Source organism: Hyla sarda, chromosome 5, assembly GCF_029499605.1.
Source record: "Hyla sarda isolate aHylSar1 chromosome 5, aHylSar1.hap1, whole genome shotgun sequence".
NCBI classification, from domain to species: domain Eukaryota; kingdom Metazoa; phylum Chordata; class Amphibia; order Anura; family Hylidae; genus Hyla; species Hyla sarda.
Genome location: NC_079193.1, coordinates 175,387,825 through 175,408,201, shown reverse-complemented (window position 1 = coordinate 175,408,201; position 20,377 = coordinate 175,387,825). Strand labels below are relative to the sequence as shown.

Sequence of the window (20,377 nt, the reverse complement as noted above, 5' to 3'; positions counted from 1 at the left end):
GCTTCTGGGTAAGATTTCCGACTGATGGCTGCCCATTTTTCTCTTATTAATGCTTGTAGTTTCTGATAATATCTGTGTTTTTTTTTATTGATCTACCTACTTTTTTAGAATTGACCACATATTCTTAATAACATTAAGATCAGGCAAGCTTCCTGGCCATGGGCTCAACGTTTTAATATTTTGATCATTGAGCCACTTGGTTATCACTTTTGTCTTGTGACATGGTGCTTTACTAAAAAAAAAAAAAAAAAAAAAAGAATTGCTTATCATCAAATGGCTCCTGGATCTTTGGGTAAATTTACTCTTGGAGGATATTTACATACCATTCTTTATTCATTGGAGTGTCCTTAGGTGAATCTGTAAGTGAGCTCACTCCCTTCAATGAAAAAGCTACTCGACGCATGAATGTTCTAAAGATGCTCCACTGTTGGCATTATACAAGACTCATAATAGTGCTCTCCTTTTCTTCTCCAGACAGTTATTCTTCAAGATGTCCCAAACAGTTTGAAGAAGGCTTCTTCAAAGAAAAAAACATTACACCAGTCCTCTGCAGATCAATCCCTATACTTCCTGCCGAATGTCAGTCTGTCCTTAATGGCTGCTTTGCTGCTCTTCTTGACATCAGGCCAGCCTCCAAAAGCCTTTGTCTCACTGTGCATGCAGATGTATTGTCACCTGCTTCCTGCTATTCCTGAGCAAGCTCTGCAGTGGTTTTGAAGAAAAAGAAGAGTCAGCCCTGCAATATTACTTGTAAATAGTATTTTGCATAAATTTGGTGTATCTGTCAATAAAGGTTAAAAAGCTTATGAATGATTATAATTGTATACTATAGAAACATTTGTCTAAAAGATCTAAGAACACTGAAGCAGCCTATCTTGTGAAAACCAAAATGTATGTATCTCAAAACTTTTGGCCATAACTGTACACATTGGCAGTCACTGAAGGAAGGATTGGGATTTAGATTTGGATGTCTGAACATGAGTCTACAACAAACAAACATGTTTTATAAGCTGTAATGAAAGATACCTTTAAATATACATGTCATTTTCATTGCATGCTTATTATACTTTATAAACATTTGTCACTATTATAGATTTTTCATTTTGGAACAATTTTTTTCCTGGAATATTTTTATTTAAAATGTTAAAATAAACACACTTCTCAAATGAAAATTAATAGCATAACATCCTTTGCATTTTCACCTCACTTGAAAAGCTGAATAGATTATAGCAATTTTCTCCCACCTTCCTTTGTCATAAAATTCATTTTGCAGAATGAATTTTATAAAGAAAAGAAAAAACTTAAAGCAGACATTTTTCCCTGAAGGTTTGAATCCAATTATACAAAGATGTTATAGTAAAAGAAAAAGCAGGCAGTCCAAAATGATACTTTTGTGGATACTATACACTGGTATGAAATGGAATTTCTATGATTGATATTTCAACTTCAAAGCAAAGGTCATATTTTAAAATTCCTTGATGGTTTGCACCATTTAGAATAAAATAGGCTTAGAAATGTCTTTTACAATTTAAGAAGAGGTTTCCTCTGAATCTTGTTAAGATGTCTTCAGCGTGAAAAGGTTACCTAACACTCCTAAAGTCATCCTAAAGGTCAATGTGTATATACCGTAATTGTCTTTTGAAGGAAGTTTAAACTATACCGAATCAGCAGGTCCTGCAAAACCAAGCATTACCCTATAATATATGAGAGTTTTCATTGTTCTTAGGGTATGAATATCTCATAGACATATTGGTCTTTTCTGTTAGTGAGAATTTAAAACCAATTTGAATGCTTATTGTCATAATAATGTACAGTATAACAATGAAGTGGCATGTCTTCCATTGTACCTACCAATGTAGTCCAATATCATTCGCAAAGAAGGCTGTGAATCGGCCATGGATGGGCTGCTGCAAGAAAAGTAAGCAATACAATGCTGGAATCAGGGTCTCTGACAGTAGTTTATTCTGCCCTCCAATAGGGCAGAATAAACCTAGTGATAGATTCACTTTGATAATCACAAAATACAAGAATGGAGGTAATCACAAAAGCATGTTATGTGTCTCAGAGCATAACCAAATAATCAGTGTCACAAACTACATCTATGGTATCCTGTAATACAGAACTAAATTTTTGTACGCAAAATGAGACTCCACTTGTCAACAGTAAATTCACAAATATAAAGCATTTAAAAAGTCTTCAGACCTTTTCACTTTTTTACACTTTATGTTGTGACCTTGCTCTAAGAAGAAAAAAATTACACCCCCCCCCCCCCCATCATTCTGCACTCAGTAGGGGGGGGGGGATATTAAAAGAATTTAGCACCTTTTTTTGCTTTGGCACCCGATTTAGCACTCTGTTTGCCAGTTTCTTTAAAAAGGGGCATGGCTAGGCTTTTTGCGTTATTAGCACCCTTTTCACTATTTAGCACCATTTTCAAAGGTTTATCACAAGTTTCTGGTGCACAAAGTGTCGTAGTTAATATCAAGTATACCTGGTATTAAATGATGTGTTATTTGTCCCAAATTTTCTAAAGACCAAGCACACTTCTAAAAGAGGCATAGTTAACAAAAAGTACAAAATAAAGAGCCATAATAACACAAGTCTTTAAATATTCCCCACAATATCCTATAATGACAAAGAGAAAACAGAATGTTAGAAATGTTTGCTAATTTATTAAAATGGAAAGAGTAAAATATTGCTCAGAGCTTAGTTTCAGCAGCTTTGGCAGCAATGGGATATGATGCCACAGGGTTTGCACACCTGTATTTGGAGATTTCTTGTCATTATTAGATGCTCTCAGGCCCTATCAGGTTGGATGGAGACATTTTCAGGTCTCTACAGCGATCTTCAATTTGATTAAAGTCTGGGCCACTCAAGGACATTCACAGAAGCCACCATAAGTCACTCATGTGTTTTGACTGTGTGCTTAGAGTCATTGTTTTGATAGAAGTAAATCTCAGGGCCAGGGTACTCTAGATCAGACATCAAAGCATGTAGATATAGATCATGGCACTTATCCACTGTGTCGATAAAAGCATGTCGTTTATTTCAACTTATAAAAAGTCCATAAACTGCAACACAGGTAAGACGATTCAGTGCGGGCATTCAGGAGTGAACAGAATTACAGCTGTTTCACGCGAATGCGCTTCATCAGATTATACCTGTTGATGCACGTTCACAGTGGAGTTTAAATACAGCCACTCTATTACGTACATCAACATGTGTTACAACAAATAGTTTTAACATCTACAAATTTAAAAACAAATTTATGCAAAAACAATGTGATGTATAATTATTGATCCATAAAGAAATTTTAATGAAGATTCTTAAATCTATGCTTTCATTTAGTCCGATACGATCCTGTGCATTTGTTTTTAAGATCCAGCAGGACTCGGAGCGCAACAGCGCTTTCTGTCCTTCAATAACTGGAGTTATTTTAACCCTTTTTTAATACTGCAAATTTCAACACATTCAGATTTCGAAACGAACGAAAATGTTCACGTATTCTAATGAAAGGGCATTGGATAGTCTTACCAACATAAAAATAGCCGCAAGGGCAAAAAAGAACATAAACTATGTAAGTAGTTCTACAATTTATAAACTGGTTGATTGTATATGTTATTCCATTGATCCAAACTTTATTACCTGTGGAACAGTATTGGCACCAATAACATGTCCCACATTTGAATAAGAAAAAAGCGGTTTGGTGAGGCGCTGTCCGTGACGGACCGAGACGGCATGGATACCTAACAGGAATCCTCTCCAGCAACCCAGCACATAGCAAGCACTAGAACTGGGAACTGTAAGTGGACTTGAGAAGGCATCAGTGGATGCCGAAACACGTTGTCCCTGCTACACCAATAAAGTATTCATTTTCCTGTGCCACTCGAGTCCTTTTTTATCGACCGAACACTGATCAGCGCCGAACCATTTTATTCTTATTTTATTTCTACTGCCCTATATCGGACACCACCCTGGTGATGGTCTGATACCGGTAAGAGTGCAGCAGCCAGTAACCTCAAGTATCTCCACCCTCTCAAGCGCGGCACAGTCCAGCGCAGCTACTTCCAAGGGAGCGCCCCCTGTGTTTTTTTTTACCCCTTCTTCCAGGCATGTCCCACATTTGTAATTGCCTTTTGGGGACAGTTTCTTTAACCAGTTTTGATGCGGCAATGTGCTGGTGAATTTATTTCTCACTAGTAGATCTTTTAGATTTTTTTGCTACGACGAAAGTTGACAAATGGTTTTGAACTTGCTAGAGGGTCGAGATCAGGATCTTTTTTAAGTAGATAATGAGATTAATGAGATATCAATATTTACAAAATGGTAGATTTTATTAAATCAGCTAAAGGAGCTTTTGGGTGGCGACAACACACGCCCCTTAACTACTCCCAATGAAACTACAACTTTCCGTGGAGGATAAAAATCCAACTTTTCACCTCCCATACAAACAGGTGGAAATTTTGATTTATTTCAACAAAAAGTGATGAATGATATGAGAGCCTTAATATATCCTGTTGACAACCCTAATCTTTCCCATAGTGAAAATCTAGCTTTAACCTCCTGAGTGGTTATCCCGAGCGTGACTCGGGGTTAATTTTCCCTGCCAGGATCGGTAACCCCGAGTCACACTTGGGGTAGAATTGCAGAGTTGCCGGCCGGGCTGCACGATATATTGCAAAAGCAATGCGATATAGCGATACAGCCCCCGGGAAAACATGCGATTATCTGCTCGGGTCGGGTGCTGTGGCGGGGCCGGCGAGAGCAGGTAAAGAAAAATACTAAAAGTCAGTGTTTCCCTACCAGGGGGCCTCCAGCTGTTGCAAAACTACAACTCTCAGCATGCCCGAACAGCCAAAGTAGAAAAACACTGAGCTAAGTGTAAAAGGAAAAAGTAGTAAAATAAAAAACCTTTTGCTTACCTGCATATGTCGTTCCCCTCCGTGCGCTCTGGTCCCTGCTCTCTTCACTATTCATCTTCTAGGACCTTTCCCTTTTCAGCCAATCACAGGCCGCAGTGGTGTAAAGCCAGTGATCGGCTGAAGGGGAAAGGACTTGTTCTGCAGCAAACACACTAGGTTTGAAATCTGCCCGGCAAACCCAGTGTATGCTGCTGCAGGACAAGGTGAGAAGGGGGGATGAATGGGACAGGGGGAATGTGACAAAGGGGGGAATGTGACAAAGGGGGGGAATGTAACAGAGGGGGGGATGTGACAGGGGGGGAGGGGAATGTAACATGAAGGGAGGATGTGACAAGGGGGGAAGAATGTGACAAGGGGGGATGTGACAGGGGGAGGGGAATGTAACATGGAGGGGGAGAATGTAACAAGGGGCGGGGGGGGAATGTGACAAGGGGGGGGAGAATGTGACAAGGAGGGGGGAGAATGTAACAAGGAGGGGGGAGAATGTGACAAGGGGGAGGAGAATGTGATAGGGGGGGAATGTGACAAGGGAGAGGGAATGTGACGTGGGAGATGTGAAATGGGCGGGGGGAGATGTGAAATTCAATCCCAAAAATTGTACCGCTTTTGGTACAAATTTCCAGACATAATCATACTGCCAGGGAGGTTAACTGCTCTTAAAAACAGGAAATATATTCTAATAAAAAATGTAGACAAAGGGGGAGGGGTAATAGTTATGCCTAAAGATTACTATACTAAAGAAGCATATAGACAACTAAATGATACCACTGTTTATAAAAAAAAACTATCTGCCAATCCCACCAAAAACAAAATCTAAATTGCAAATGCTATTGCACCAAAAAGTGGAAAAAAAAAATATTGTCTCAAAAAACTGTGGAAAAACATTTGCCTGATAATCCTGTAACTCCTTGCTGCTATTTTTTGCCTAAAAATAATCTGGCAGGACGTCCAATTGTTTTAGCTCCGTAACGGAATCACTATCTAAATACATTGAGTGGCTACTGAGCTCATTTGTGGCAAAAATACCAGCAGTATTGAGAGACACAAACACATTTTTAACAGCTATTAATGATATCTGTTTGCCAGAGGCCCAGAGCAATTTTTTCTGGCTTCAATAAACGTTGAAAGTCTACATACTAAAATTCCTCAATTGTTAGGCGTAGAGTGTTTTAAATCTATATTTACAGATTCAGGGCAAAGTTCCGACTTGACTACCTTCATCTGCGATTCTTTGATGTTTATTCTTTCCAATAAAGTTTTTCAAGTTGACCAGGAGTGGTATGTGCAGTGCTCTGGCACTGCTATGGGCACATACGTAGCATGAAGCCTGGCAAACCTATTCCTGGCCGTTTTTGCAAAACTTTATATTTATAATTCTGCTAATTCTTTTCTTTAATATCTACATTGTTATTTTCGTTATGTGGATGAAGTTTTTCTGATCTGTTCAGGGACCCATGATGAGTTTTTGGCTTTCATAGATTTTCTCAATTCTGATGATATGAATATGTTTTTCACATATAAAACACATCCTGAATCCCTTGAATTTCTAGTTGTAATTGTGGACATTAAAAATGGGTATTTATCAACCAGAGGTTTTAGAAAACCAACTGCTGCAAACAAGCTTCTTCACTACTATAGTTATCGCACTATTCAAACCAAAAAAGTCATCCCATATAGCCAATTTTTAAGACTACGTAAAATAAACAGTAGTGATGAAACATTTTTTGCAACAAGCGCAATAATTAAAATTGAGATTATTATCTTGTGGTTACCCCCCAAAAAATATTAGATGGGGCTCTGTCAAAAGCATTTTCTAAAGAACGCACTCTCCTTCTCCATAGGAAAAGAGAAAAAAAACGAGAAAATAATTCTAATTTTCACCTTTAGCTGATTTAATAAAATTCACCATTTTGTAAATATTGATATCTCATAAAAAAAGATCCTGATCTCCCCCCTCTAGCAAGCTCAAAACCATGTGTCACCTTTCGTCGTAGTAAAAATCAAAAAGATCAACTAGTGAGAAATAAATTCACCAGCACATTGTCGCATTGAAACTAATTAAACGAGCTGCCCCTCAAAGGCAATTACAAATGTGAGACATGTAATTGGTGCCAATACTGTTCCACATGTAATGAAGTTTGGATCAATGGAATAACATATAAAATCAACCAGTTCATAGATTGTAGAACTACTTACATAGTTTATGTTCTTTTTTGCCTTTGCGGCTATTTTTATATTGGTAAGACTATGCAATGCCTTCTCCTTAGAATACGTGAACATATTCATTCTATTCACACAGGTATAGGAGCTCCCCGTCTCATTCAACACATCCAAGAATCCCATGGTGGAAATCCAAATATTTGCAGAATTAGAAAGGGTTAATATAACTCCAGGTATTGAAGGACAGAGAGCGCTTGTAGATGTTAACACTATTTGTTGTAACACATCTTGATGTACGTCATAGAGGGGTTGTATTTAAACCCCTCTGTGAACGCGCATCAACAGGTGGAATCTGATGAAGCGCATTCACGTGAAACAGCTGTAATTCCGGTCACTCCTGAATGCCCGCACTGAATCATCTTACCTGTGTTGCACCTTATGGACTTTTAAAAAGCTGAAATAAACGACATGCTTTGATGTCCGATACCTCTACACTCATCATTGAGCAACACCCATGCTACAAACTGTGTCTGAACTGTCTTGAGTTGAAGTTTTATCTCCGTCACTCCTTGGTTATTCTGCAGCCTTTGTTTGCCGTAGTGCCAGCTGGTCTTCATTTCTTTCTATATTAATACACTCTAGATCAGGTCTTCATTAAAAATATCTCTGTACTTTGCTCATTTTAGCTTTCTGACTTGACTATTCTCCATGCCCCAGCCACTGAAAAAAGCCAGAGCTGCTGGCTGCCACCACCATGCTTTACTGTAGGGATGTTTATAGGGAGGTCATGGACATTGGTTTCCTTTAAACATGATGCATAAATTTGGGTCAAAAAGTTCAATCTTGGTTTCATCAGACTAAAAAGTCTTGTTTTTTACAGTCTGAGAGTCCTTTAGGTGCTTTTGCAAACTCTGGTTTAGCCAGATTAACAATTGAGTAATTTGTCACCTCTTACCAAGGCCATTCTCTTTCAGTTGCTTAGTTTGTTGGAATGACCAGCTCTGGCTATCCCCAACTTTTGCTATCTAAGAAATTTGGAGTCCACTGAGATTTTTGGGAACTTTTAATGCAGAAGAATTGTTTCAGTACTTTTCTCCAGATCTGTGCATCCACGCAATCCTATCTCGGAGCTCCAGGGGCAGCCCTTTTCTCTTCATGGTTTGATCTTTGCTCTGATATACATTGTCAGCTGTGAGACTTTATATAGACAGGGCTGTGTCTGTCCAATTATCTGAATTTACCACAGGTGAAACCAATCAGGATGTAAAAACATCTCAAACTTGATTGTACCGTGTATGGTAGGGATTAGTGCATAGTAAAGCTTCCCCCAACCTCTGACCCTACTTGCTTGGATGATATGAAAAATGTTAGTTTTTCCTTTAATAAATTTAGCAAACATTTCTAAAATTCTGTTTTCCCATTCTCATTATGGGACATTGAATGCAGATTGTGGGAAAACTTTAATGATTTTGAAAAATTTAAGTCTGAAGACTTTCTGAATGTAAAATAAATAAAGGTAAATTCCAGTTTTATAAAATAAATTCTGTGTTCTTTGCCACCAAATAGTATTCTGTTTCATTTTTGTAACAGTTTTAAAGGGGTATTCCGGCCAAATACATATTATCCCCTATCCAAAGACTGGAGAAGCAGCCTTGCAAAGAATGCAGGTGCTGCACGGAGATCGCGGGGGGTCCCAGCGGTCCCCCCCCCACAATCAGGCATCTTATTCCCTACCCTATGCTATTCTCAGAGGCACCGCCACTGACTTCATGCTGGTCCATTTTATAACTGTGATACTCGATCTCTCCTTTTACCTGCTCAACTTAACCAGGAGGTACCTGGTTAAGCTTTTCCTAGAGATGAATCCAATTCATATTTGCCCCTATCCCTCTGATCTTTGTTGTTTGTCCTGCCCTCACTTCCCACTCTGCTTCTGATCAGTGTATGAGTTTTTCAGGCTTTTTACTTCCTATAATTGTCTCTGAGTGTTCTGGATAGAATGTAGTTTAGCAAACTGCTAACTGCATTCTCAGAAATAGAAAAACCATATATACTCGACACCGAAAGCAGCTTCACTTGGCCAACCAGTGTATAGCCAATGCAGGACAGGATCCTCGACTGACGGCCGGGGGGGGGGGGGGGGGTGTAGGGGGGTTGCAAAGGGCATACGAGGTGTGCCTCACTTAGAAAGCAGACAGTATTTAATGATGTGGAAGAAAACAAAGATAGGAGTACTCACCACAGTCACTGTAAACTTCATTTATTGGGATCCATAATGTACAGGGTGGATAAGCAAAACACAACACTCAGTGCTACAAATGCAGGGCAGGAACTGGCAGGAGTGTGCACCTAGACAACGGTGTCCGTTTCATACTCAATAGCACATCCTCAGGCCTCTGGTGACTAACTGCATTCTGTTTGGGTCACAAAAAATCATTTAAGCATGTGAAAGCCCTGTATAACAAATACACTGACAACATGAGATAAATATAAATAACTATGGACGAAGCTATTTGACTATAATGTAGCATAAACTGACTCACTTGCAGCTGCAGAGATCCTGAGATCCTGTAGCTAGAAGTTTAGGTGCTGAGCTCAGGCACTGACTGTAGGTGCAGACAGATACAGGGTGTGGTAAGCATTTTCCCACCCCCTATCTGTTAATAGAGACAGACTGAGTCTAGCGACAGGCTATGAGCTGAAAATTCAGTCAAAGTGAGATCCCCAGTGACTGAAACATTTTAGGGGGTAAGAAAGACAAAAAAATAAGATTTGCTTGTGAGCACTCCCACTACTAGATGAGCACACGTTGTGTGAAAAATGAGTAAGCATTTAAATTTGTCAATTTGCGAAGGAGCTCCTCCTGATACAGACAGAGGTGGCAGCATAGAGCACTGTGGTCAGACTGGAAAGAACTACACAACTTTCTCTGTAGTATACAGCAGCTGATAAGTAATGGAAGGATTAAGATTTTTAAATAGAAATAGTAATTTACAAATCTGTTTAACTTTCTTGCACCAGTTGATTTAAAAACAACTGTTCCATCAGAGTACCCCTTAAAACTTATTTTGTCATTGCACCACGCAAACCTCCAGATTCTCTAAATCCTTCTGTAATATTATGTTATTCTCCTCTGTTTTGATTACTCTACAGCTTACTGTTAACACCAATTATGTGCATTAACCAAAATGTTTCCATCCAGCGAAAATGTTTCCATCCTGCGATCATTCTTACAATCTCCTGTAATATGTTTTATACACCTTTGAATTCATTGCTACCTCAATAAATGCAAGGTGTCCAGGACCTGAGGCAGCAAAGCATCCCAACCATGCTGTTATCTCTACCATGCCTTACAGTTGGGATGAGGTTTTGGTGTTGGTGAGCAGTGCATTTGTGCTACAAAGTTCTATTTTGTGTCTTCTGTCTATAGACATTTTGTAGTTTATATTGTTTTCTGCAGTTTTTTGTTGTTACTCTTGGATTTTATCACCTCTTTCAGAATTGCCAATTTTGCAACTGAAGTGATTGTAACAGGATGGGAAAGTAGTATCAGTCCTGAATTTACTCCATAGCTTATTTGTCTACCTCTGGATTGAGGTGCATTCAGGTCTTTGACAAATATCTTTATGTACTAGGGTCAGTTACAATTTTTCTTTATCTGTTGACTCTATTAAAACAAAATCTGTGATTAATAGAGGTGTCTCTATTTTTTATTATTGTCTTATTTAAAATACTATTATTATTGCATTGCATAGTACTTTAATACTCATTAAAGTGTCTTGTAGGCATGCTTTACTCTCAGCACAAAAACATAAACACTAGGCATAGGTTAAAGGGGTATTCCAGGCCAAAACTTTTTTATATATATCAACTGGCTCCGGAAAGTTAAACAGATTTGTAAATTACTTCTATTAAAAAATCTTAATCCTTCCAATAGTTATTAGCTTCTGAAGTTGAGCTGTTGTTTTCTGTCTAACTGCTCTCTGATGACTCACGTCCCGGGAGCTGTGCAGTTCCTATGGGGATATTCTCCCATCATGCACAGCTCCCGGGACGTGACATCATCATTGAACAGTTAGACAGAAAACTTCAGAAGCTAATAACTATTGGAAGAATTAAGATTTTTTAATAGAAGTAATTTACAAATTTGTTTAACTTTCCGGAGCCAGTTGATATATATAAAAAAAAGGTTTTGCCTGGAATACCCCTTTAAGTAAGCTTCATGCCACTTTGGAAAATGTCTCCATAATACAATATCCAGGAAGAACACAGTAAGATTTATTTTTATTCTTTTGGATATGATCTGGAGCCCACAAGGAAGGGCTATATGCAGGCCTAAACTGGTTCCTAGAATTATTTTGAATACAGAATCTGATCTTCATCTGAGAAGCACTAATGTTCTAATTTTCATTACTACAGTATGGTAGGATGCCCATGCCCTCAAAACAAAGATTACTATCTATGGCCCAGGTGAGCTGCATATGCACATGCTATACACGTCTTAATGAGCACACTGGGTAAACATTGTCTGCTCTGGAGTTCTGCTGCAAAAAATAAGGCGTGGCAATGGGACTCTGTTGCACCATTCACACTAAGGAGTTTCCACGGCAGACGTTCCACCAGATGTTAATTCTTTTGGCATAATCTGCTCAGAAATGCATTGCAATCTATGGAGATTGTGGATTTCAGAGCAGTCCTAGAACCGGCTAGTTCTTCCAGCACCCAAAACAGATATCACTGTCTTGAATATCTCCAGGCGAATATTTTGTAGTGTGAATGAGCCTTAAGAAATCTATTATGCAACATGAGCTTGTTAGGTTTTGGTATGTCAAACTCAATATCAGATTTTTTTATTTTATAGCAGTGGCACAAACATAAATAAATAAAAATATCCATACACACTTCTACCCTGTCTAAATAAAGCTCAGTTTACACCATATTAACCACTCACAGACTGCCAAATGAGTAAAAACGTGCAGATGGTACACAAGTTACTATGCATGGGTGTTCCGAAACATCTTTGCAAAGTCAGAAGCAGCATGAAAATCATTGAGCTGCAGGGGAGGAGATCTGACTGTCAGACATAGCTAAACTCTCCAGAAATAAGGCAGAGATGGTTTATTTCTGTCCCTGGATTCCATATCACTGGCACAAAGCCCAATGATTGCTATGTACACAGATTACCAGGTAGTCATAAGACCAACATCTGTCCTATTGATCACATGATCATTGGGGATCGGGTAGCTGCAGTAGCTGATAAGTCTCAGCAGGAGATTTATCATTACATGTAGAGCTTATTTTTGCTTACTCCGGGAGCACTAAATGTTTCACGTGCACCCAAGGCCCCTTTCACACTACAAAATTCTCTGTTTTTAAACATCCGTATGAAGTTCTGTCTGAAAACCAGCTGAAAACGGCAGTAACAAAATCCTATCCAGCCGTTAGAAAATCCCATTATAGTCTATGGGATTTTTCTAATAGCTGTTTTAACCCGTTATAGCCCGTTATTGATAATGGACGTTATTTTGTGACGGAAGATAACGGGAGAAATAGTTCATGAACTATTTCTTCCGTTACTATCTTCCGTCACAAAATAACACCCGTTATCAATAACGGACTATTACGGGTTAAAATGGCTATTTGAAAAATCCCATAGACTATAATGGGATTTTCTAACGGCCGTATAGGATTTTGTTACTGCCGTTTTCAGCTGATTTTCAGACGGAACTTCGTACGGATGTTTAAAAACTGAGAATTTTGTAGTGTGAAAGAAGCCTTAGCACTTATTTGTGTGACTTTTGTGGGTAAGCATGAAGTAGCAAACAGCCTTACATAAGCAACTTTCAGTTTTTTATTTGCAGTAGTTGCGAATGATGCACATAGACAAAAAAAAAAGTTGAAACTTTTCTAAAAAAAGTTGCCAACCTAAGCCAGGTCTGACCTGGCTTACAAACTGCCTTTGGAGGGCACTTTTAAAAAGTTGTACCAAAAGTCTCAACTGTTATTTTTATGCAAAAAATCGCAGAGGAGAGGAATCATGCAAAATTATGTTCTGAAGTGGTTTATTGTTTTTTGCTTATGTGTGCCAAATGTATCACCCCCATTGATAGTATGATAGATGTGTCGCACACAAGCAAAAGCAAAAAAAAAAAAAATTACTTACAAACTCACTTACAAAAGACAACAATGATAAATGTCCCCCCTTAATGTATCCAGATAATCTCTGGAGTAATTGTTACACAGCTGTATTCCTCCTATAACTAGGACTAAAATGTCAGCCAGTTACCAAGAAAATTGCCAATAATATAAAAAAAAAAATGTGACCTTACAGAGGACACAGTAAGTAAAAAATAAAAAGGAAATAAGTAAAGTCAAAACTAAATAAATAAAACAAATGAAAAAACAAAAAAAAATAATGTCATCATAAATACCCCAAACCACAGGTCCCAGTCCTGCCTCCCATATAATGCACATTTTTGCAGGATACATACTGGATACTAAGGTACACATGTTCAATTGTTTGTTAAAACAAACAACTAATCAGTCAATCACATGGCAGCAACTCAATACATTTAGACATGTAGACATGGTCAAGACAACTTGCTGAAATTCAAACTGTGCATCAGAGTGGGAAAAAAGGGGATATATAGGGGTACTCCGCCCCTAGACATCTTATCCCCTATCTAAAGGATAAGGGATAAGATGTCTGATCGTGGGGGTCCCGGCATTCATTTAGAGCGTCGGGTGCAGCACCGCAGGCTTGTGCTGTCACGGCAACGCCCCTCAATGCAAGTCTAAGGGAGGGGGTGTGACGGCCGTCACACCCCCTCCCATAGACTTGCATTGAGGGATGGTTGCCGTGACGTCACGAGCCTCCGCCCTTCATCACCAGTCATCCTGCACTGAGCGAAGTTTGCTCCGTGCACCGGATGTCTGGGGTGCCGCAGCCAAGATCGCGAGGCTCCCCAGCGGTCAGACATGTTATCATCTATCCTTTGGATAGGGGAAAAGATGTCTAGGGGTGGAGTTCCCCTTTAAGGAACTTTGAACAGATTTGGATGGATTTCCACACACAACAAAGTTTCCAGTGAGTGGTAGTTATGTGCACAAAAATGCTTTGCTGATGTCAGAGATGAATGGGAAGATTGGTCTGAGATGACAGAAAGGCAACATTAACTTAAATAACCACTCACTAAAACCAAGGTATGTAGAATAGCATCTCTGAACACAAAATATCCAGATGAGTTACAAAAGATGAGCAGCAAAAGATCACATCAGGTACCACTCCTGTCAGCTTAGAACAGGAAACTGGGGCTACAATTTGCACAGGCTCACCAGAATTGGACAATGAAAGACTTTGAGAACACTGCCTTGTCTGAAGAGTTTCGGTTCCAGCTGCGATATTCAGATGGCAGAGTTAGAATTTGGCACAAACAACATGAAATCATGGATCCATGCTGTCTTTTATTAACTGTTCAGTCTGGTGGTGGTGGTGTAATAGTGTGAGGTACATTTTCTTGGCACACTTTGGGCCCCTTAGTAACAACTGAGCATCATTTAACCCCTTAAGGACCAAGGACGTACCGGTACGTCCTTGGTCCTGCTCTTCTGATATAACGCGGGGTTACACAGTAACCCCGCGTCATATCATGGCGGGCCCGGCGTCATAGTGAAGCTGGGACCCACCTCTAATAGCGCGTAGCGCCGATCGCGGCGCCGCGCGCTATTAACCCTTTAGCCGCGGGCTCAAAGCTGAGCCGCGCGGCTAAAAGTGAAAGTGAAAGTTCCCGGCTAGCTCAGTCGGGCTGTTCAGGATAGCCGCGGCTAATCGCGGCATCCCGAACAGCTGACAGGACAGCGGGAGGGCCCCTTCCTGCCTCCTCGCTGTCCGATCGCCGAATGACTGCTCAGTGCCTGAGATCCAGGCATGAGCAGTCATCCGGCAGAATCGTTGATCACTGGTTTCTTATGAGAAACCAGTGATCAACATAGAAGATCAGTGTGTGCAGTGTTATAGGTCCCTATGGGACCTATAACACTGCAAAAAAAAAGGGAAAAAAAAAGGTGAATAAAGATCATTTAACTCCTCCCCTATTAAAAGTTTGAATCACCCCCCTTTTCCAATAAAAAAAAAACACAGTGTAAATAAAAATAAAAATAAACATATGTGGTATCACCGCGTGCGGAAATGTCCGAATTATAAAAATATATCATTAATTAAACCGCTCGGTCAATGGCGTGCGCGCAAAAAAATTCTAAAGTCCAAAATAGTGCATTTTTGGTCACTTTTTATATCATTTAAAAATGAATAAAAAGTGATCAATAAGTCCTATCAATGCAAAAATGGTACCGTTAAAAACTTCAGATCACGGCGCAAAAAATGAGCACTCATACCGCCCCATACACAGAAAAATAAAAAAGTTATAGGGGTCAGAAGATGACAATTTTAAACGTATTAATTTTCCTGCATGTAGTTATGATTTTTTCCAGAAGTCCGACAAAATCAAACCTATATAAGTAGGGTATCATTTTAATCGTATGGACCTACAAAATACATATCAGGTGTCATTTTTACCGAAAAATGTACTACGTAGAAACGGAAGCCCCCAAAAGTTACAAAACAGCTGGTTTTTTTCAATTTTGTCGCACAATGATTTTTTTCCCCGCTTCACCATAGATTTTTGGGCAAAATGACTGACGTCATTACAAAGTAGAATTGGTGGCGCAAAAAATAAGCCATCATATGGATTTTTAGGTGTAAATTTGAAAGAGTTATGATTTTTTAAAGGCAAGGAGCAAAAAACGAAAATGCAAAAACGGAAAAACCTCCGGTCCTTAAGGGGTTAAAGGTGTCTATGTGAGTATTGTTGTTGACCATGTCCATTGCAGTGTACTCTTCTTCTCATGGCTACTTCCAGCAGGATAATGCACCATGTCACAAAGCTCACACGCTGTCAAACCTGTTTCTAGAACAAGACAATCAGTTTATTGTATTCCAATGACTTCCACAGTCACCAGAGCTCAATCCAATAGATCACCTTTGGGATGTGGTAGAACGGGAGATTTGCATCATGGATGTGCAGCTGACAAATCTGCAGCAACTAGTTTATTTTCTATTTTTCATCCTTATATGAGACTATAATCTGCAATCTTTTTATTGCAAACACTGAACAATGCTGTGCCATTGTCCAGGAGTGATCAGTGTTATCGACACTCTGCTTCTCTCTAATAGATAGCACAGAGGCAGGTAGGGATCTCCTGGCCATCATGTAGGCTGATCAGGATCTCACAAAGGATCAGCGACAAATTTTTAACAACTTTAGATGCAACAATAAACTTTATTTGTGTTACACTCTGCGCTCTGGCTGCAAGACCCACCCGTGAGCCCAGAGTCCCGGTCTGCCGGTGGGGCTGGAAATCGCATCACAGGATGCGCCCGCATGCGAATCCCAGCCCGTCATTCACCATGCTCCGTTGCAGCCTCCTCCCGTGTCTCAGCTCCGGCGCACGTCCCCTCTCCTAGGGTGCACGCGCACCGGAGCTCTGAAATTTAAATGGCCTGTATGCCAATAATTACTGTTGCACCTGTCACTACATTATAAAGTTCCTGCATCTCCCCCACTTCCCTGCTGGATCTTCAGTGCCCCTAGCCTGAGATTAAGCGTTCCATATTGCCTGTTTGCCTTATCCGTGTATCCAGACCTTCCTGCTACATTATAGACTTTGCACCTTTGCCGCTTGCCTTGACCTTCTGCTACGTCTGACTATGCTTCTGCCTTATCCTTCGGTACCTCGCCTTGCCCAGCTACCTGTGTGGTCGAGCGGTTTCCGGGGTAGCAACCTGGGTGTCGTTTGCCGCAGCAAGCCCATCCTGGCGGCAGGCTCTGGTGAAGATTAGCGGCACCTTAGACTCCGCTCCCCAATACGGTCCGAGTCATCAGCCACACAGGTTAGAGGAGCCACATCCAGCTCCGTAACAATTCGAAGGCTTAAAGGGGTATTCCAGGACTTTCTTTTCTATTTGACTATGCTACAGTGGCTGTAAAGGTAATGTAGTTCATAATATAGTGTCTGCACCAATGTGTGATGGTGGTCTCGCAATTCTTCTGTGATTTTTGCCCTAATATTTATTTTTAACAGCATACAAAATGACTGTCATCTCAGGTTTTCCCAGGTTGCAGTGCGGCCGAGACATTTAATCACTAGTCAGGTGTTCAAAGGGAGCCTCTCCTGCTTCAATGGGTGGAGAAACCGCTGGGTGGTAGAGAGATCATTCTGCAGGGAATTGTATTTTTGCAACAGCTGGAGGCATACTGGTCTACAGCCATACTGATCTTTTGAATGGCATGCAGCTCATTTGTGTTTCAATAGGTGGGGTGGCTGATGTGTGGGAGGAAGGAAAGTGACCTCAAACTTACAAACATGGAACTATGGGATTTGTAGTTGAAGAAGAAAACTCCAACAGGAAATAGCCAGTTCACAAAAAGACAGCCACAGCATTATGGTAATCTCACAACATAGCCATTTAGCCCCAAGATAAGCACTGATCCTTACTTATGTCCATTACTGTCAGTCAGGTACGTACTAAAATCACCTTATGGTGGATAACCCCTTTAATGCCGAAGATCGGTGGGTTCACCAATGCCTGGCATAAGCTTGTGAGCACACTTTACACACTGACCACGACCAGGAAAATCCTGCACGCCCTCTGTGATCTAAGGGTTAAGCTTTTCTTGTAGCAAAGATTTCTCACTCACATTTTTTCCTCGCCACATAAAATTAATTACGTTTTTATTTTTTCATCCACAGTCATATGAGGGCTAATTTTTGTAGAATAAGCTGTCCTTTTTAATAGCACCCTTTATTTCATCATCAAATTACTTGTGGATGAAATAAAAAAATTGAATTGCACAACTTCATCAAATGCTAAAAATGACATGCTAACTTTATTAAGCATTATAGTACCATTCATGGTGTGAACTGCAAATAGCAACCGTCACTCACCATGTATGGAGCAGGCTGAGCTTCACAGCCTGCTCTATTGTTCCTTACCCAAAGCATACTCCTATTACTATACAGCTTTATGCTACTGTTATACATTGGGGCACCATAAAAGGTATTCCAACGCAACCGTAGCTTGCCTAAGGCGTAGCCATAGATTTTAATAGACCAGAGTTTACTTAAACTATGTTTGGTCTGTTTTATGCAGATTTTCTTTTGTTTTATATGTCTACTATGCTATTATGTCCCTCACATATAATGTATACTGACAATAAAAGAGATGAAACTTAGTCTATTAAATCCTATTGCATGGTGGGGGCATGCTGCAACATACATCAGAATACTTTGGCTGCATATATGCTTGTGTAAAATAAACCTGTGAACATGTTTCTCTAAATATTGTGCAGGCTATGTAATGTGCCTAATTTCAAGTGAGACATTTTTTACCCTATTTCGCCATCTAGTGAGCAAATTTGAACTGAAACATAAGGTGACCAAGAAATCATTGTATGTTACACTTTAAATGTAGGGGTTAAGTGATTGCATGGGATAGTGGTGTACACATTATAAGGAGGATGGTAGAGATTGTTTAATCACTTGGTGACCAAGCAAGCCTGGGACTTATTGTCCACCCCAAATGTAAATTGTTGTATTGTAAGAACCTTAACTTTTTTTGTTGTTGACATAGCCATATGGGAGCTTGTTTTTTTTATAGTACTATTTAAAGGAATATGTTTTTCAGCTTGATACTTCTCCTTTAATGGCACCAATTTGGAGTACAATTTGGGGGGGGGGGGGGGGGGGTTGGGAGTGAAAATTGGAAAAATGTGATTTTAAAATTTAGGCCACTTGTTTCATGGAATTCCATGAATTCCATGAAACAGACTCTCGGTTTTCCTGTCTTCAGCTTCCGCTGTGTCCGTTTCTACTTCTACAAGACAGCCAGCTATTTTAGTGGTCTAATAAATTTAAAATCGTTGTCACTTACCTCGGTGGTTGATTAATGTTCCCACTGGACAATTCAGACGGTTAAAGCGTAACTTTACGGAGGAAGTCCAATTCCAACAGGAGGCTGAGACATTAACAGCACAATTCTTAGAGAAAGAATATCCTCTAGAGACAATCAAAAAATCATTAGAATATGTTAGTAGGTTGGACAGAAACACCTTTTTTGAACCCCGAGAAAACAAAATTACAATGGAGGGACAACAGACAAAAATGATATTACCTTTTAATAAAGAATACAAACAGGTTGAAAAGATCTTTTCTAGACACTGGCATCTAATCAAGCAGGATAAACTAATAGGGGATACATTACCAGACAGACCTTTGATAGTATATACTAAAGCCCAAAATCTTGGTATAGCGGTAGCACCAACAGTGAAAAAACCTAAAGGGAGAGCGTGGTTTCATCCACTTGGTTAACCACAAAAGGTTTCTTCCGTTGTGGCTTGTGTCCTAACTGTATGATTACGAAGGGACACAAGAAAACAACGGAAGTCAAATCGACCTCTGGCTCGTTCAAATGGGAAATCAATGAGCTCATAACATGCAATTCAAAGGGGGTCATTTATGTACTGGAATGTGGGTGTAAGAGACAATATGTGGGAAGAACGAAACGATTATTGAAAGTCAGGATAGCGGAACATATAAATAATATAAAAAAAGGGTTTTTGAAACGCCCGTTATCCTTACACTTTACCCAGGTACACAATAAAGACCCGGCCAGTCTGACATTTGTTGGCATTCAGACTGTGAAGGAAGATTGGCGGGGTGGGAGCTATCTGTCAAGGATGTCAAAGATAGAAACACAGAGGATTTATGAATTTGAAAGTTTGGAACCGAAGGGGTTAAATGCAAGTCTAGAAATATTTGGGTTTTTAATAAAGGGATGGGTCTCCCATTGAGGATTTGCCCTGTTATGATACATTAGGACGTCTCCTCAATGCGATCTCTATCCCAACCCTAGACCATCCTTCCTTTAGGTATTTTTTTGTTTATGTATTTTTATTTTTATTCATATTTATTCTTATTATTATTTTTATTTATTTTTCACATTCATTTATTTATTTTTTTACTTTTATTTTTACTTTTTACTTTTATTATTTTATTTTTATGTTTATTTTTATTTCCATTTTTATTTTCATCTTTATTCTATTTTTATTTTAAGTTTATCTTTATTTTACTTTAAATTTTTATTATTATTATTTTTATCTCCAATCATTTATTTGACTAAGTTATTTTACTGTCAATACTTTACAACTAGAGAAGATTTTCAATTGGTATCTTTTGAT

General features: G+C 39.4%; 1 long non-coding RNA gene across 1 annotated transcript; it reads right to left on the bottom strand.

Annotated features, from left to right (window-relative positions):
- Positions 1–338: 338 nt before the first annotated feature.
- On the bottom strand, positions 339–9,927 carry LOC130273649 (uncharacterized). The gene is made up of 3 exons (XR_008844073.1): positions 9,322–9,927; positions 1,852–1,907; positions 339–702 (listed from the first exon to the last, which is right to left on the bottom strand). It is a non-coding gene; the product is annotated as an uncharacterized LOC130273649 (long non-coding RNA).
- Between the last annotated feature and the right edge of the window lie 10,450 nt (positions 9,928–20,377).